We start from the raw sequence: 19,589 nt of genomic DNA, 5'->3' as shown, positions 1-19,589 counted from the left end.
CAGTTATGTTTGTGATGGCGCCACAATCGCACCTGTTATGGGCGTATTGTGCCCCCTACCCTCACCAAAATTACTCTGTTGAAGTGTTAACCCTCAACCTCAGGATATGACTATATATGGAGACAGGGTCTTCAAAGATGTGACTCAGTTAAAGAGGCCCTGAGGGTGGGCCCTAATCCAATCTGACTGATATCCTTATAAGAAGAAATTTGAACATGGAAGCAGACCCCAAAGTCACATGAACCTACACGGAGGAAAAACCATGGGAAGAGGCAGTGAGTGGCCATCTGCAAGCCAAAGAGCATTACTGCGGAAGAAACGAAGCCTGCTGGTACTTTGATCTCAGACTTCCAGCCTCTAGTACTGTTGGAAAATAAGTTTCAGTTGTTTAAGCTCCCCAGTCTGTGGTACCGTTATGCAGCCCAAACAGACTAATACAGTGCCAGGGAACAAAAATACAGGTGTTAGCTATTTTCAACTTAGCCATTTCCCCTTTACTCGGCTCAAATAAATTTGCATTGAGGATGAAAACAGGTCTTAATAAGCCCTTATGACATGTATCTTGAAGGTGCTCAAAGTTACAGACCTAGACCCTATTTCCATACATAACTTTACCCTGGTTATTTAGTAACAAGGCTGAAAGCCCATGGGGAGTGTCTAGCAGAAGAAAGGTGATTTTTACAGACCTGTCTACATGGCATGCAGTGTTGTTTAATCCTAGGAACAACCGGACATTGTAGCATCCCATGGTCATGGACACCTTTGGGTCCATCCATAGTGTAGCTCAGGGCAGTGACAGCATGAAGAATAACCTTTCAATAGCCCTGCCTTTCTATGGCAGAGATGGATCTTGAGGCAAGTTCTCCTGATGCCCATGCCCACTGAAAAAAAAATTTTTTTTCCAATGCACAGGCTTAAACAATTTTAGAAAACTCTGGCATTTGGATATTTACTAAATATAATATTTAGTGCACTGGGGATCTGAAATAGTATTGACACTTAATTGAACTTAAATTTGTTTTCTTCTAACGGGCTCCAAAGCCCAAAATTACTGAAATGTGTCATCTTGCCACATTATTATGCTGGATAGTCCTTATGCATCCTGGAAAATGAGGCCTATTTTTAAATAGTATCTTTTAAATATTTGACACAACCCTTTATGACAGTGACTTGATTAAAAACTCACAAGAGATAAAAGCATATGCTATCATTTTTAAGCACAGAAGAGATACAGTCAATCTCATGTTCGCACATACGCGCGCACACACACACACACACACACACACACACTCACACATACACATTCCCTCAGACACCATGGTTGGTTACCCATTGGGGAGTTTAATCACTTTCAACACTGAGAAATATTTTCTTATATAGCTGATCTTAATCTCCAATGCAGCAGTTTATCTATTTCTTCCTTTTAGGTCCTCAGTACAAAGAAGGAACAGCTGGTCCCAATTCCTTTTATGTCAGGTTTTCACATACTGGGGGACTTAAAGTGGTGAAATAGGTCATGCCTGTCGATTACAATAGCTGACTTGAATTTTATATAACCTTGATTCGTTTAGCTCCCTATACCTGGGAAATAGAGAAGAGGGGAATAGCTGGTGTTTGGCAGGATTTCATACATTGCCCATAATCATCTCTTTCAACCAAAATTTGTCTTCATCAGATTTGTCCTAATGCTGTAGTAAAATGTCTAGGGAAAAACACATTGATCAAATCTCGTCTCCTGTGATTAAAGAAAACTCATGAAAAGGAGATGATCGAGTCTCTTGGACTCTTCCTGTTTTGTTTATGTTTTATTAAATATGTGTTAAACACTTGCTAAACACATTTAGTTAAACATTAGTGACCCTCATGATTCTTGTGATTGTAAGAGCTTAGTTAGACCAACCCTCTAGTTGGTAACAATTATCACACTTAAAATTGGTCAAACACTATTCTGGATGTTTCTTGAGGGTGCTTTTGGTTGAGATTAATAATGAAATCTGTAGAATGAGTGAAGTAGATTGTCCTCCCTAATGTGTGTAGGCCTCATCCAATCAAGCGAAGGCTTGAACAGAACAAAAAGACTGACCATCCCCTGAATAAGATAGAATTCTTCCTGCTAACTGCCTGCACACCTTAGCCATTTCTCTGCCTTCAGACTTTAACTTGAGCTCTCAAGCTCAAGATCTCAAGATCAAGTCTTGAGGCTGCTGCTCTTCAGAGAGGAACTACACCTTCAACTCTCCTGGTTCTCAGGCCTTTGACTTGGACTGGAACTAAGCCATTAGCTCTCCTGAGTTTCTACCTGACAATTTACACTCCGGATCTTGGGATTTACTTGTCTCTAGAATAGCATGCACCAGTTCCTTATAATTATCACCAACTTGATTCCTGAACCAATGAATCCTGACTATGGGAGAAACAGCACCCTGTATTGATTACGTATGTGCAAAGCACATATAGCCTTCTGGAGAACCTTGCCCCATCCCTGCAGGGTTTTGCCACCAAGCTGGTGCTGTAAACGAGCCTTCAACAGGCCATTCCACCATTATTTAAAGCCAGGCTGCTTTAGGATGGTGGGAAACATGTAACATCAGTGTTTGGAGCATGGATCCACTCAGTAAATGGGCTGGAGTAACACTTAAAGGAGGAATATGTTGCCTCCAAAATCCAAAGGGGTCCGCTAGGTATTATGCTTTTTGTTGTTGTTGTTGTTGTTGTTGTTGTTGTTGTTGGAGGGACCAGATGCAACAACTGTTTTTGTTTTGTTTTTGTTTTTTTTTTTAAGAGGAAGAGAGAGATTGTATGAGCATGGGAGAGGGACAGAAAGAAAGAGAATCTCAAGCAAGCTCTGTGCTCAGTGCAGAGCCTGACACAGGGTTCAATCCCATGACCCTGCACTTGATCCCAGGACTCTGGGATCATGACCTGAGTGGAAATTAAGAGTCAGATGCTCAACCCACTGAGCCAATCAGGCGCTTCCAGACGCAACAACTTATCCTTCACGTTAAAAGGAATATCTCAACATGCTCCACAGCAAGAAATTCCACTGAGATATAAGGCCCCTAAATTTTTGTTGGGTTTATGCAACCTCTGACATGCAAATACCTTACCAATAAGTCTAGAGTCATGGCTACTTCATCCTCACTCAGTCAAATCAATATAATGGACCAGTGTGATATCTCATGGAAGGGAAAAACAATCAAGATTGTTGTGAACTAAATTATGACACACAGCTGAAAAGCTGGTATACCCCTGAGGTAGGACAGTAAGTGTATATTGCTGGCCTAGCCAGCTGAAAGCAAACTGCTTCTGATGGTCCTCACTCACTGGTATAATGTTAAAAAAGCATTTGCCAGATCATTAGCTACATGTCAGGTACTCGGGGATGTATTAATTTGTTCAAGAAATAAAACCACATCTGGTACAGCAGCTGTAATTGGAGTCACCGTCTGATTAAGCTTACGACAATCTACAGTTATTCTCGAAAATGTATCTGTCTTCTGAACAGGCCAGCTAGGCGAGCTGAATGAGGGTGTGGTGGGAATTACCACCCCTATTCTAATGACGGAAGTAATCTCTGTAATCCTTTTAGGAATAGACTATTGCTTTCGGTTTACTATTTTCCTAGGTAGAGGCATTCTAGTAGTTTCCACTTGACGTTTCCCAAGATAGCCCTCACTGGATGAGTTAGGGAACCAATGTGGGGATTTTGCCATCTGATGAGCATATATATTCTAATTATGTATTCTGTAACTGGGGAAAAAACTGCAGAATGAATGAGTTCACAGACCCACTGGCCCCACTGTGAGATGGACCAGAGCTAAAATTCCATTGATCACCTGACCTCCGCAAGTTCTTACTGACTGGTAGATCTCAGTAGTGTTTTTGGTTCTTCTGGAATTAATGTCAGTTCAGAGCCAGTTTCCAGGCATCTCTAAAAGATCTGATTATGTCTTTTTCTCCAATGTACAGTTACACCCATGAGAGGCTGTAAGGGCCTCTGGAGAAGACTGGGAGAAAGAGTAACATCATAAATTTTTGGCAATGAACATAAATTCTTCCTTAAGGGAGCCTGGCCTCCCCTTCATTCAAGGTTCAAATCTGGGAATTGACTGAGGAGTCATGATTCTGTATTTTTATGATTCACATTAGACTTTTCTTCACTTGACCTAGAACTTTTCTTCTTATACAGATTAAATAAGAACTTAGTAGGCTTCTTATCTATTTTATTCTGTTAACACCATGATGGACTAGTCAACCCCATGAGTCTGCATGAGTCAGACTATTCTGATTGCTGCTTTGACCCTGCTGTCCATTAAGATAAGCACACTCACCTTTCCTTTAGTGCTGCCACTTGGCTCCTGCCACCCCATGATCCAATTCGTCCCATTGCATTTAAGTTTCAGAATTCAGCAACTGCAGTTTGGCATCGTAAGGTCTGGCCTACAGAGAAGATCAATCACACAGCTCTTCAAAGATGCTGGGACTCCCTTCCAAATTTATTTCTCACAGTCTTGTAAAACATTGGTCTTCTAGACCCTCCCAGGGTGGGTGAATATGTCTAAAATGACAAATTATCTCTAACATTCCAATCTCCATGAGCTTTTGCATCTCTACCTCTACATTACACCAAGGCAAGTCTGACATTTCAAACTTGTTTGCTGTGGGAACTTTTTAGTCCACGTATCAGCCAACCAACCAACCAAACTGTTAGAGCACTTTCTAATTCCCTGAGATGCAGTATCAGATGCAGAATCTCTGCTTAGTGAGCCCATATCAGTAAATTCTGAGGGATCCAACTTTATGTTCCTTCTACCATTATCCTACACCCTTATTGTCCAGTCCCACACATGTTCTCCAATTTCTGTCTAAGTTAGAAAACTCAAGCAGTTCTTTTGGAATGTAGTGCACCTCCTCACAGGCCACACTTTGTACCTCACCTTTTAGGGATCTGTTGAGACTTTAGTGTTGTTAGGTCTAGAAGCAAAGAAGGGTGGTGGGGCCCATCCCAAGGAAAATTAGCATTATTTTGCATGGAAACTACCACAGGGGAGGCCATTACTGTTTCCTCAGGCAATGCAGAGTTAATCTCCTCATATTGGGTGGAAAGGCTACTTCCACTGGCAAAGAAAACTCCTCAGAATGTAGGGCTCAATGTCTCCAGCTTTATCAGGGTCTTCTCACCTATCTCCATGATAACCCTTAGGATCCCATTCCTTCCCAATCGGTACCCTCACTTTAACAGCAGACACCCTTGTATTATAATCCAGCCAGTTGTAGGATGAGATTCTGGTTTTGATTCTCAGCAATTTCAGCCCTCAACTACAGGAGATAAGGATCTCCTTCAGGGAACACAGAGACTTTCAGGTCATTTGTACATTTGAGCTGGGAATTTGAATGCCTGACCTCATCCTTTTCTTTCACTGCATTGTCCAACAACATTAGGAACAGTAAGATAATCTCATTATATTTGTTAGTTTGATCAAAATGTTTAAAAGAATCATATGCAAAGAGATCCAGATCCTTGCTTCTTATAAGTGGATAATTAGGAATATCCAGTGGTGGTATTTGTGTGTCTGTATTGCCAGATCACACCATGGACTATCAATGTTCTCGTCACTACTGGAAATAATCTTCAAATTTAATCAGGCTAGAGAGCGAATTCCAGAAACCCCAGAACCAATTTAGAAAACTCATCCATAAAACAATCTCTCTCTAGAACTACTGTCTCTGTACCAAGATCTCACTAACGAATTCTATGAAATACTTAGGAAAAAAAATTAAATTATCTTAGTTAATAAAGGAGGAGAAAATATTTCCAAACTAATCTGATGAGGCAATCATAATCCTGATAAGAAAACCTGACAAAGGCATTACCAATTATAGAGCAATAACTCTCGTAAGTATAGTGTAAATATCCCTAACAAAACATCAGCAAAGCAAATGCAGTAATTTCTAAAAATGATAATGCACCGTGGCTAAGTGGTATTTATCCACGTAATTCACGAATGTTTTAACATTTAAAGTTCAATCGGTGAAAGCTACTATAGTGTCAAATGAAGGAAGAAAAGCACTGTGATGTGTTGAACATCATTGTTTTAATATATAAAGCCAAAACATATGACTAATTGTAAAATCCATTCATGACATAGAAAAAGAAATTCTCTTAGCAAGCTTGAAAAAAGACATCTATGAAAAATCTACAACTTGCATCATACCTAATATTACTAAGATTGGGATTTATGTATGGTCTGCTCTTATCACTTCTAGTCAACATTTTATTGCAGAACTTGGCCATTGTAATAAGTGAAGAAAAAAATAAAACACATATGGATTGGAATGGAATTAGTTAAATCATCCCTATTCAAAGACAACATAACTTCTTTTGGTAGGAAAAAAAAAGAAGGAATTAACAGCAATAAAATCTTCTCAAACCAATAAGTGAGGTTCATAATACCTGATGATACAAGATCAATGTACAAAAAACAATTATATTTATACATACTGAGTCAACAATTGGAAAAGAAAATTTTAAAAATTCATTTTATAATTATATAAAAATACTCATAAAGTAAATAGGAATAAATTTTTTCAGTCATGCAAAACTTACATTTTTAAAACCACAGAACATTAATGGGAGAAATGGGGAGACATATCCATAGCTTGAGAGACCTAATATGTTCAAGAGTCCATTTCCCCAAAATTAATCTATAGGCTGAATATAATCTCAATAAGAATCACAACATTCTTATCATTCTTATCACAACATTCTTATCTATTCTAGCTTATCAGTTAGATAAGCCTGTACTAAAATTTATATGAATATACAAAGGGCCTAGAATTTTCAAAACAATCTTGAAAAAGAAAAAGAATAAATGTTGGAAGGCTTGCACTACCAGACTTCAAGACTTATTATAAGTTATATTGATCAAGACAGTATGTCATTATCATAAAGATAGACAAATAAATCAATAGAATAGGAGAGAGGATCCAAATGAGCCCACATTAATATAGAAAATTGACTTGCAAGAAAGGTGACAAAGAAAGAAAGGTGACAAAGAAAGGTGACAAAGAAAGGTGACAAATAACTTCAATGAGGAAAGAACAGTCTTCTCAACAAATAGTCCCAGGACAAATAAATATTCATATGGAAACAAAAAATAATTCATACCATACACAAAAATTAGTTTGTACTGCACGATAGACCTAAACACAAAAATTAAATTGGTAAGGCTTTTAGAAGACAGTGCACACGTGGCTCAGTTAGTTAAGCATCCAACTCTTGACTTCAGCTCAGGTCATGCTCTCATGGTTCATGAGTTTGAGTGGAGCCTGCTTGGGATTCTCTCTTCCTCTCTCTGCCCCTCCCCTGCTTGTGTGCGCTCTCTCTCTCTCTCTCTCTCTCTCTCTCTCTCTCTTTCTCTCAGAATAAATAAAGACAAACTAAAAAAAAAGACAATATGCAAGAATATTTTTTATCATAATTAAAAACATTAAGAACATGGATAGGCAAGCTGTAAGATCAGAGAAAAGTTTTCAAAAATATACATTCATAAAAGATATTTGACAAAGGACTTGTATCCAGAATATATTCAGAGTTCCCATAACTCAATAACAAAAGTAAATCTAATAAAAATATGGGCAAAAATGTGAACAGACACATCACAAATTAAGTAATACAAATGGCTGATAAATATATAAAACGGTATTCAGCATGATTAAAATCAGCAAAATGCAAATAAAAATGACAAATTACTAAATATCCAGTAAAGTGGCTAAAAAGTAAAAGACTAACAACATTGATATTGTAAGGACCTGGAACAACCAGAGCTCTTATGCATTGCTGACAGGTATGTAAAGTGATATAACCACTTTGAAAAAATTTTGGTAGTTTCTTTTAAATTGCTTATTTTTGGACCCAGCATTCTACTTCTAGGTATTTATCTAAGAAAAATGAAAACATATGTCCGTACAAAGACTTGGACAAAAATGTCCATAGCAGCTTTAATCCCAATAGCTCAAACCTGGAAATACTCCAAATGTACATCTGCAGAAAAGTGGATTAAACATGCTACTGTATGGCCATAAAACAGAATACTACTCAATAATAATGATGAAAGACTTGTTAATTCACTCAACAACATGGCGATTCTCCCGAATAATGTGCAGAACGAAAGAAGCCAGACACAAATAGTACATGTGGAATGATTCCATTTATGTTAAGCTTTAGAATAGGCAAAATTTATCTAAAGTGAGAAGAGACTCATAATACTATTTGCCTAGATTGGGGTGAAGGGCGGATGAGTGGAATGGGACACTGAAAAACTTTCTGGGGAGATAAGAATGCCCCATATTATGATACAGGTGTGGAGTGTGGGTTACTCAGTTGTATCTATGTTTTAGGATTGTACATCTATGATTTGTATAAAGTTATATGCCATTTCGCGCTTCTTGGTTTCAGTTACCTGAAGTCAATGGTGGTCAGGAGCAGATGTCCTCCTAACATATTGTCAGATGGTCAGTAGTAGCCTAACGCTTCATCACAACATCTACACCATTCACCTCACTTCCTCTCATCATGTAGGCATTTAATCATCTCATATCATCAAAAGAGGAAAAGTGAATACAGCACAATAAGATATTTTAGGAGAGACAGAAAGAACACATTTGCGAACTCAGTATTTTGCTACAATTGTTCTATTTTATTATTAGTTATTATTAATCTGTTACTGTGCCTAGTTTATAAGTTAAACTTTATCATGGGGATGTATGCAGAGGAATAAAACATAGTATCATGTTCAGTACTATCCATGGTTTCAGGCATCCACTGCAGGCCTTGCAAAGTATTCCCTGGGAATAAACGGGGAAACTACTGTATTTTGGTATGTAAAATTTACTTTAAAAAAAGTAATAAAAATACTACTACAATTAATGATAATAATCAACTGGTAGGTACAAAATGGATGAAAATATGGAGAAAATCAGAATGGAGGAATACTGGTAACTGTAGAAGCCAAATATTAATCGGTTCATGCGGTTTCAGTATTCTATTATTTACTTGTTAATAAGTTTTAAATTTCCTATAATAAAAAGTTAATAATAATTTGATAGGCAATACAAACAGTAATCCTTATTATATTTTATGTAAAAAAATCGAATTGCTTACATATTATATATAAAAATAAAAGATTTTTTTAAACTTAAAAAAACAATTGGAACAAATCAAAAACAAGAAGACAAACAGCTCAATTCAACAGAGGTGAAAATTTGAATGGAAACTTCCCTAAAATACACAGATGGCCAGTAAGCATGTGAAAATATGGTCAACATTATTAGTCATTAGGGAAAAGGCACATTAAAATCACAATGATAAGTCACTACACACCCATCAAAATAGCTATAGCAAAAAACATCAGCAATACCAAATGCTGACAAAGGTATTGAACAACTAATGGGAATGCAAAGTTAAACGTATACTTTTCAAACTCCTTAGCAATTTCATTCCTAGATATTGACACAAGGAAAACAGAAACACATGTCCACAGAAGGACTTTGTAAAAGGATGTCCATAGCAGTTTTACTCATAATAATTAAAAAACTGGATGGGGTGCCTGGGTGGCTCAGTCAGTTAAGTGTCCCACTTTGACTCAGGTCATGATCTCATGGTTCATGAGTTTGAGCCCCACATCGGGCTCTGTGCTGACAGCTCAGAGCCTGCAGCCTGCTTCGGATTCTGTGTCTCCCTCTCTCTCTCTGCCCCTCCCCCACTCGTGCTCTGTCTCTCTCTCTCTCTCTCAAAAGTACATGAACATTACCAAAAAAATTAAAAAAAAACTGGAAACAAATCCAATATTTATCAACTGGAGAATGGGTAAACAAGTTTTGGAATATCCATACATTGGAAAGTGTTTCAGCAATAACAAGGAGGAAACTAATGATATTCACATCATGGCTGAATCTCAATAGCGTTGTATTAAGTAAAGGAAGCCAGAAACAAAATATCACACGTTCTATAATTCTGTTCATTTGAAATTCTATGAAAGGAAAAAATAATCTAGTGATGGAAAGTAGATCAGCGATTGCCAGGGTTCAGTAGGTGGGAGGAGGAAATTGGCTGCAAAGGAGTAAATGAGAACTTGTTGGGATGAAGGAGATACTTGGTCTCGTGATTATAGAAGCCATACTGTAGCTATATACATTTGACAAAACTCATAAACTCAGACACTTGAAAAGGGCAGATTTTGCATGTTTTAAAAAAAGTATTGGGACTGTATTTTTACATACTCAGGATCTATCTTCCATGGGAAGTTTAATTTTCTCCCTAGTACTGATTCTGACAAAATGACAAGTGTGATCGCAGAAACGACAGCAGTATAAAACCCATTAAACATGACATAGAATGGAAACTGGGCTTATGCTTTGGCACAGGCACCCAAAGTCTCAGGAAACACGAAGATCTGCTTAAACTCAGTCCTCTGTGACTCCGTCACAGTAAAACCTCCTCCCACTGGAATTGCTAACGGACGGCGTGGCTTTAAATACACAGTTCCCAAGTCAGTTCTAAGTAAAGGGCGACTTCCTACTTGCTGACAGTACCTTATGGTATCAAAGTGCTTCCGCAAGAAGTTGTTTCCTCGTGCTATTTCACAGTTTTCTGTCTTTCTTCTGAGTCAGAGAAGGAGAAATAGCTCAGTTGTTGATATCTGAATGGATGAAAATGAGGCACAGAAATAACTTGTCTATATTGAGAGACAAATGAAGCTAAAAAGGCAATGATTTGACTAGTGATGGGATCAATGTACCCACAATACTTTTCGTTTCTTTTTTTTTCTTTTTAATTGTTTTAAGGATGAAAAATTCAAACAGTATCCCTGAGAATTCAGGAGATGAGTGATATTCGTGGTATTTTTAAGCTCCTAGCTGTCTTTTTTTTTTTTTTTTTTTTGGTACCAGAGGTCATGGAATGCAAAGGAGGAAAAGGGGCGTTCTTGATTTTTCGTATATCCTCATCTACAGGAAGCTGGCAATTCCAAGCGGCTGACAGTTTCCTAACAGTGTTTACAGCCAATTAGGATATTTGGACAGCAGCGCACGGAAGATCTGACAGAGAGGATCTGGGTTGTGCCTGCTGCTAAACTCAGTGCCCACAGTCACCCTTCTCAGGCTGCTTCTCAGAGCTGTGTCCTAGCAACAGGTATTTTAGGGATAAGAATGTGTGTATGTGTATCTCTGTGTTGCAGAGGGGGCGGGGAGGTGTTGAAGGGAGAAAAGGGGACACCGGAAGGCAGTGAGTTCCTGTTTTCTCTACAGTACTCAGCCAGGTACATTCACCATAGTTAGTAAGTCTGACAGCCCTATGTCAGAATTTGGTGGGAAATCTCTCTCACTTTCCCTTCTTGAATCCCAGTGTTCCCCCCATTGATTCCGCCTCCAGCTGAGGCAAGTGCTTTGTGTAAAATGGATTGGCCAAGGAAAGGATGTGTCAAGGCAAGAAGACCTCCTGGCCATTGCAGTGAACCAGGATCAACCAGTAGTGATTATGGAGATGTGAAAAAGTTGAAGATACAAGAACAATTCAGGAGGCAGAACTGAAAGGTCTTGGTGATTCAACTGGGTGTGTGAATCAGGCAAAGAATTCTTGCCTGAGCAACTGGCAGAGAGCAACATTTTCACGGAGCTAGAAAAACAGGAAAAAGATGCTAGCTGAGTTGGGAGTGACAGGGAAATAGAGCCAGGTAGGGGATACATGTGAAATCCAACAGCAGTCTTCAACTGTGCAGCATCCTTGTGGCCCCATGGTTTTCTGTTTGTTTATTTAATATTCTATGTGATGCTCTCCAGCCTTCTTTCTGTACACTTCCATGCCCACTTGCTTCACTTCCTCCATCCACTAACACACTTATATTTAGCTGCTTTTAGTTCCTTGAATGTTCCTTGCCCTACCTCACATCTGTCACTTTGCAAATGTCTTCCTTGCTTGAGTGCTTTTCTCCCTCCTTCTAGTCCTCTTTCCATGGCTCACTCTTCGGTTTCCCACCTAGGCCATCGTTTTCCCTGGAAGCCTTCTCTGTGCCATTCCCAACCTCCCCCTGCCTACAGGAGGCAATGCTTTGAACTACTTCTACTTCCTCCATCATAGTGCTCATCAAAGTATTGAAATTGGACCCTTAGTTGTCTGTCTCCACCTCTCTATTGTAAGTTCTGCCAGACAGAAGCAATGTTTTCCTTGTCAATAAGTGAGCCTAAAGAATCACAATAAAAGTTAAATACATATTAGTAGAATTGAATATTTTAAAAAGTATCTATCAAACATAAAACAAAAAACATACAAAGGAACCCATATTCTCAGTCTTTGTATTCATTATGACATATCTTCATTTATATAAATTTATGTTTCAATGATAATTTATAATAATAATTATATATATAATATAATTATATTTGTATGCTGTATCTCTTATATACCTATACATATTATTATATACATATATATGCAGTTGTCTCCCCTTATCCACAGGGGATATGTTCTAAGACTCCAGCCAATGCCTGAAACCATGGGTAGTACCAAACCCTACCTATACTGTTTTTTTACTATATATATACTATATATACTATACTATATTTTTTACTATATATATACAGTATATATATATAGTATAATACTATAGTACTATAGTATAGTATACTAGTATAGTATAGTATAGTGTATATAGTATATATACAGTATATATACTGTTTCTTACTATATATATAGTATATATATAGTATATACTATATATATACTATATATATAGTATACTAGTATAGTGTAGTATATATAGTATATATACAGTATATATACTGTTTTTTACTATATATATAGTATATATGTATTATATATAGTATACATATAGTATACTAGTATAGTATATATAGTATATATACAGTATATATATATATATATAAGTATATATATAGTAAAAAACAGTATATATATATATATATATAGTATAATACTATAGTACTATAGCATAGTATATATACTATACATATTATACTAGTATAGTATATAGTATATATATATTATAGTACTATACTATATATATATATAGTACTATAGTATAGTATATATAGTATACTATATATAGTATATAGTATAGTATAGTATAGTACTATAGTACTATAGTATAGTACTATAGCATTATGGTATTATAGTATATATAGTATATACTATAGTATAATACTATATATATATAGTATAATAACTGATAGGGAAGTCTGGGTGGCTCAGTGGGTTATGCATCTGACTCTTGATTTTGGCTCAGGTCATGATCTCATGTTTTGTGTGTTTGAGTCCCCCCTTCAGGCTCTGAGCTGACAGTGTGAAGCCTGCTTGGAATTCTCTCTCTCCCTCTGTCTCTGCTCCTCCCCCTACTTGTGCTCTGTCTCTCTGTCTCTCTCAAAGTAAATAAATAAACTTTAAAAAAATTAAAAGAACAATGATAACTAATAATAAAGTGGAACAATTATAACAATACACTGTAGTAAAAGTTTTGTGAATGTGGTCTCTTTCTGACTCTCAAAATACCTTATGGTATTGCACTCACCCTTCTTCTTATGATGATATGAGATGATAAAAGGCCTGTGTGATGAGATGAGGCGAGGTGAATGATGGAGGTATTGTGATGTAGTGCTACGCTACTATTAGACTTCTGAGGATTCCTCAGAGAGAGGATCACCTGCTTCCAGACTGGTTGCCAGCCAGTAACTGAAATTGCAGAAAGTGAAATTGTGGATAAGGGAGGACTACTGTATGTGTGTACACACACACGCACACACACACACGTAAGAGTCTAAGAATTAGGAAATAGAATTCTATATGAAATTTTATCCTTGAACAGCAGAGTGTGGCCTTATATATGACACTCAAATACTTTGGGTATAAATTTTATCATCTGTACAAATAAGAGGATGAGAAAAGTTTTGTTTCTTCAGATTTAAGATTATGCAGATGTATAAAAATAAGCAACAGAGATAAATCTAAGGCTTGTCAACTGCCAGATGTAAACATAGATTTTCAAAAATAAGGTAGGAATTGGGGTGATGTCCAATAATATGGGAGTGGAAATGGATTTCAAATTTCTGTCAAAAGCAATATTAGAAGTATTATGACTTCTTAAAAAAATATGACTGTATTCTCCAAGTTTGACTTTGTATTTTAGAAATATTTAGGTAAGCCTAGCACTAGACTTGTTCCTCAAGATCATTGAAGCGCACCATAGTACAGAATACTCAACTGGATCTAGTTAGTACTGGGAAAGACCTTCCACTAATGTTCAATATTAATGTAGGGCAAGATGGAGACTGGAGATGCCAACAAAATACTTGGATACTATAATGATAAACACTAATATAATAGCACCTCATTTCCTAACAAATGTATAATGGTTCGCCAATACTAGAGGAAGTGGAAATCCTGTTGACTGGTCTGGAACCAAAGAAACACCAGCTGAGAAAGACACACAGAGATCCTTTCATTCAATCTCACTTGAGTTTGTGACTTCTTGAAACACCCTAGCTGTACGACTTGCTCTTGAGTATTTCTGAGGAGGCTGGAAGCAACTAATTCCTTCTTTGGACAACACTATCTACTGCAGAGTGTTTTATTATCCTCCCCAAAGCTTCCATTCACTGGCGTTGGTCCTGCCACTGCGGTCAAGCAAAACACATCAAGTATCTCTTTCACGGGACAGCCTTGAATTAAGCAAATCTGAATGAATTCCCAATTTTGTATTTCTATGCAACATAAAAATATGACAATCAAAACCTTTTTTGAACTATATATGAATAGAAATTTAATTTCCTTTTTACTCACTAAATTACAGAAATTAAAGTTTAGCTTAAATTCTGATTCACGTTTTTAAACTGAAGCTACCCTCTTTTAAGAGTATCATACCACCTTCTTGCCTCTTTTCTTTAGTCTGACTGACATCAATAACCACTCTAATTGCTCTCGTTCTTTGCTTTTCAGTGCATGCAAGGTAGGTGGTCAGTTTGTATGACATCTGGCATTAAATGCTTGCTGAGTTCCCTCTTTTAAGAAATAGCTTGATATATTTTGCTGTAATATGCTCTTAGTTGAGGTATACTGGCGAGTGGAGTGAGGACGGTGTGAGCCGAAGCGACTTTTGCTTTCTAAAGTGTGTTGTAATACAGGGCTAAGAAAACAACAACTATAAAACAGTGAATTCTTTGGAGGAAGACCAGACCTAATTTTGTAATGTGGCCTAGAAAGTTACTATCTAATAACCTTCATTAAATGAGTTAATTTCACTCAGCCCTAGGGTCTTCATCTATAAAATGGGAATAATATTGACTTTGCAGGCCTGTTGTGATAATTAAAATGAGGCACTTTAGCACACTTCATCTAGTAAAATGCCTGGCTGTTGCTTCTCTCATTTCAAAGCTAGTGCAGGGTTAGAAACTTTATCTCTTAGCTCTCAATAGCTTCCCCAGGCCCCTGCATCCTCCTAAATAGTATGGCTGCCTAGACTACTCTTCAGCCCCACATTCAGGCTGGGGGGCATCATTTGCTCTGAGCTCTTACCTCCTCCAGCTGGATGATTCTAAAATGAGAGCTCCCTGGCATTGGTGAGGTGACAGACATGAAATGACCTGCCTTATTCTCATCCCTCAGAATAACGGTGCCAGTAGTTCACAAGCTGTTGAGGAATTAAATGTTCCCATGATCCAGTTTGGTATGTCCCTGAGTAGCTGACCCTGCTTTGCCCCTCACAGCTCTCTTCGTGGTCTTCTTGGGATGGCTTTGGATGACAGAAGCCTGATGCAATTGCCCAGTGAACCAGAGGAAGGAAATGTGTACAGAATATCGATCATGTGCCAAGAAGTGTGCCAAGTCTGAGCCTCAAAAACATTCATTGATGGGGCATCTGAGTGGCTCAATCGGTTAAGCACACGACTCTTGATTTTGGCTCAGGTCATGATCTCACAGTTAATAGGACTGAGTGCCCCGTCTGCCTTTCCTCTGTCAGCACAGATCCTGCTTGGGATTCTCTCTCTCTCCCTCTCTCTCTCTGGCCCTCTCCTGCTAGCGCTTTCTCTCTGTCTCTCTCAATAAATAAATAAGCTTAAAAAGCACTCATTGAGATATTCACACATTCATCCATGCATTCATTCATTTATTCATTAAAAGCTACCTCAAGCCACCTCCAGGCCAAGTTGTGTGTGACAGTCTTAGAGAAGAATTTATAATATAGTAAAAACCACAATAAAATGTGTAAAACATAGAGAAATTATACAGTGAAAGGAATCTTTACTCCCTAGGGTTGGGAGATCCTGGAAGAAATGACATAGAAGCTGAGGTTGGAAAGGCTTTTAGGCTTGGGAAACATGAAAACACAGGAGGCCTAGCCTGGCATAGCTTGTTATAGTATAGAAATATCCATACATTGATATTACAAAAGCTTGACGCGCAAAAGGAGAATCTGAAGTAGCTTAGGCTAGAAAGAGGGTGTCATGAAAAATGAGACCAAAGACATAGAATTTAATTGAAAACTATGTTGCTTACCAAGGAAGGAAGGAGGGAAATCTCACTGGCTGGTGATTGGGCTGCTCATCACATTTCAGTTCCTTCACATGATGAAATCACAGGCTTTCTGGCCAAAAGAAAGTTATAAAATAAATAAGTAATGTACAACATGATGACTGTAGTTAACCCTGCTATATGGGATACATGAGAGATGTTAAGAAACGTAAATCCTAAGAGTTCTCGTCATAAGGAGAAAAGAACTTTTGTTCTTTTTTTCTGCCTTTTCTTTTTATTGTATCGATATAGGATGATGGATGTTTATAAATTCTACACCTGAAACGAATATTACACTGTATGCTAACTAACTGGAATTTAAATAAAAACATGAAGCTAAAAAATAAATAAAAATTAAAGAAAAGGAAATACGGATCTCAGTCGTATAGCTGTAAGGAATTGAATGATATCAAGGTTCCAAGAGAGTTTGGAAGGGGATCTTGAGTTTCAGGTGAAACACAAGCCCAGAGGACATTTCAATTTCAATCATATCAGACCCCACACACAGAACCCAGCTATGACATGCCAGACTCCTCACCCATGGAGATTGTGAGATAATAAATATTATTTTAAAAAATAAACTTACTGTGGTAATCACTTCATAAAGCATGAAAGTCAACCCATGAAAGTCAACCCATAAAGCATGAAAGCAAACCACTCCTTAAATGTATACAGAGGTGTATCTGAATAAAACTGGAAAAAAATCACAGACTTTCTTTCTATGATACTACAACCTAAGATCCATTCAAGATTTGGATTTTGTCAGCCCTGGAATGGAGACTTTGTGACACACAGGCAATAGGGATAGAACTTGTAATGTGAGGGCAGGAGGATTCTTGGGATAAACATGGGAAAGAAATCCTATGAAGCCCTAACCTCTCAGCAGTTTATCTGTGAAGGACAGTGACAACTTAGAATTAAAAGGGGTACAGAGGTGCCTGGGTGGCTCAGTTGGCTGAGTGTCCTACTTTGGCTCAGGTCATGATCTCACGGTTTGTGAGTTCGAGCCCCGTGTCGGGCTCTGTGCTGAAAGCTGAGAGCCTGGAGCCTGCTTTGGATTCTGTGTCTCCCTTTCTCTCTGCCCCTCCCCTGCTCATGCTCTGTCTCTCCCTCTCTCTCAAAAATTATAAATAAACATAAAAAATTAAAAAAGGGGTACAGGACTTGTCTGGTAACTGTTAATGTATTCTCATTTTGCCCAAACCCTATATACTCTTCTAAAGAACAGCAAGTTATAAAAGATGGAGTGGTGTTTAATATAAGAGGGTTGATTTTTTTCTCCCCCTCAGGAATGTGCACATGTGTGTTCTATACATTTTGCAGGACTAATGAAGAATTCTAAGCATGTAGAGTGTTGATCAGATTTGCATTTCATAAATATTACCTTGATCACAATGCAGAAGATGAATTTGTAGGGGTGAAGCTGGAGGTAGATGAATTAGTTATAGGAGGCTACTGCAATGTTCTTGGGGAGAGATAATGATGGATTAAACTAAGAAAAGCCACTGGGAATAGAAAGGAGATGATGAGGTTATTTAATAAAAACCTTCAGAAAATAGCAAACATAATGGAGAATATTTAGACGCATTCTGTTTAAGTTGGAATAAGCCTTGTGTACCTGCTATTACTACTACTTTTCAATATAGGACAGAGATCCTGGTGAATTCAGTAATTTTAGAAAAAGAGCTAAAATGTATATAGATTGAAAGGGAAGAGACAGTGTGTGATTATTTAAAGATGAGGCAATGAGATGCATAAACACACACACACACACACACACACACACACACACACGCACACACAGGAAAAGCCACAAACTATTAAAACTAAAAATAGAGTCCATTTATATGCTGGGTACAGGATTGTGTTAAAAATCAACAAAAGATCGACAAATTCCATCAAAAATAATTGTGCCAAAGACCACATATTGACTCAGAGTTTCTCCTCACACAGCTCTCTCCATTTTTTCCCCTTCACATCTAAGAATGGGAAAACTCCCTGCCTCCTTTGTGGGCAGCCTGTACCTAGACCCAGGGAACCCTACTATTTCTTGTGGTTTTCCTACATTCTAGCCACACTTGAGCAAAATGTCTTTTATTAAATTCTCCTACTAGAACCCTGACAAATATCATCCCTTCTCAAGACAATTAGTATTAGGCACCACAGAAATTCCACCCTTTTTGTCTGTCATTGGTCCAATGGTTATTTATTGACATGTAGTCACATTTTGCCAATTAAATGTGACAGAGAATCTCCCAATTAGCTTCCAGGGAAAAGTTTATCCACTCATGAAAAAGAAGCCTGGGAAAAGATGGTTCGCTTTTTCCTCTCGACATTGCCTTACCTGAAGGTGGCACTTGAAATCTCTGAATCTTCTTAGTATCAGCATGTGGATGAAGTTACCCCAAAGAATCTGTTCTACACTGTATGAATGAAATGAGAGAAGAAGAAAGAAAGTAAAGGGCCAGACTCTAAGCAACTTTGACCGATAGGTCAAAGTGTGATGGAGGAGCCTGAGAAGTGATAAAGAAGTATCAAAGCACAGGAGATGAACCAGAAGAAAGAAAAATTATAGAAATTAAGAAAGAAAGAGCTTCAGGGCACCTCCGTGGCTCAGTCGGTTAAGCCTCCCATTCTTGACCTCTGTTCAGGCCATGATCTCACACTTTGTGATTTCGAGTCCCATGTAGGGCTCTGCGCTGATAGTGCAGAGCCTGCTTGGGATTCTCTCTCTCCCTCTCCCTCCTCCCCTCCTCCACTTGTGTGTGCACGTACTCTCTCTCTCTCTCTCTCTCTCTCTCTCTCAAAATAAATAAATAAGTTTAATTTTTTTTTTTTAAAAGAAAGAGCTTCAAGAAAAAGGGAGTGGCCAATACTACACTGTTGAAGGGACCGGTCAGGTAAGGTCTGAGAAGAGACTGTACGATCTAAAGCAAAAGAATATATGATTGGTACCATACAACTTCCATCAGTTTGAATAATTAGGCCATTTCTGAAAAATTGATTGATT

At 37.8% G+C, this 19,589-nt stretch overlaps 1 long non-coding RNA gene across 1 annotated transcript; it reads right to left on the bottom strand.

Moving 5' to 3' along the window:
• Positions 1 to 4,327: 4,327 nt before the first annotated feature.
• On the bottom strand, positions 4,328 to 10,692 carry LOC131518156 (uncharacterized). Its single transcript, XR_009264950.1, has 2 exons — positions 10,594 to 10,692; positions 4,328 to 4,440 (listed from the first exon to the last, which is right to left on the bottom strand). It is a non-coding gene; the product is annotated as an uncharacterized LOC131518156 (long non-coding RNA).
• Positions 10,693 to 19,589: the final 8,897 nt, after the last annotated feature.

Source organism: Neofelis nebulosa, chromosome 7 (assembly GCF_028018385.1).
Source record: "Neofelis nebulosa isolate mNeoNeb1 chromosome 7, mNeoNeb1.pri, whole genome shotgun sequence".
NCBI classification, from domain to species: domain Eukaryota; kingdom Metazoa; phylum Chordata; class Mammalia; order Carnivora; family Felidae; genus Neofelis; species Neofelis nebulosa.
Note: the sequence above shows the minus strand (reverse complement) of the source record. Positions and strands in the feature narration are given on the sequence as shown.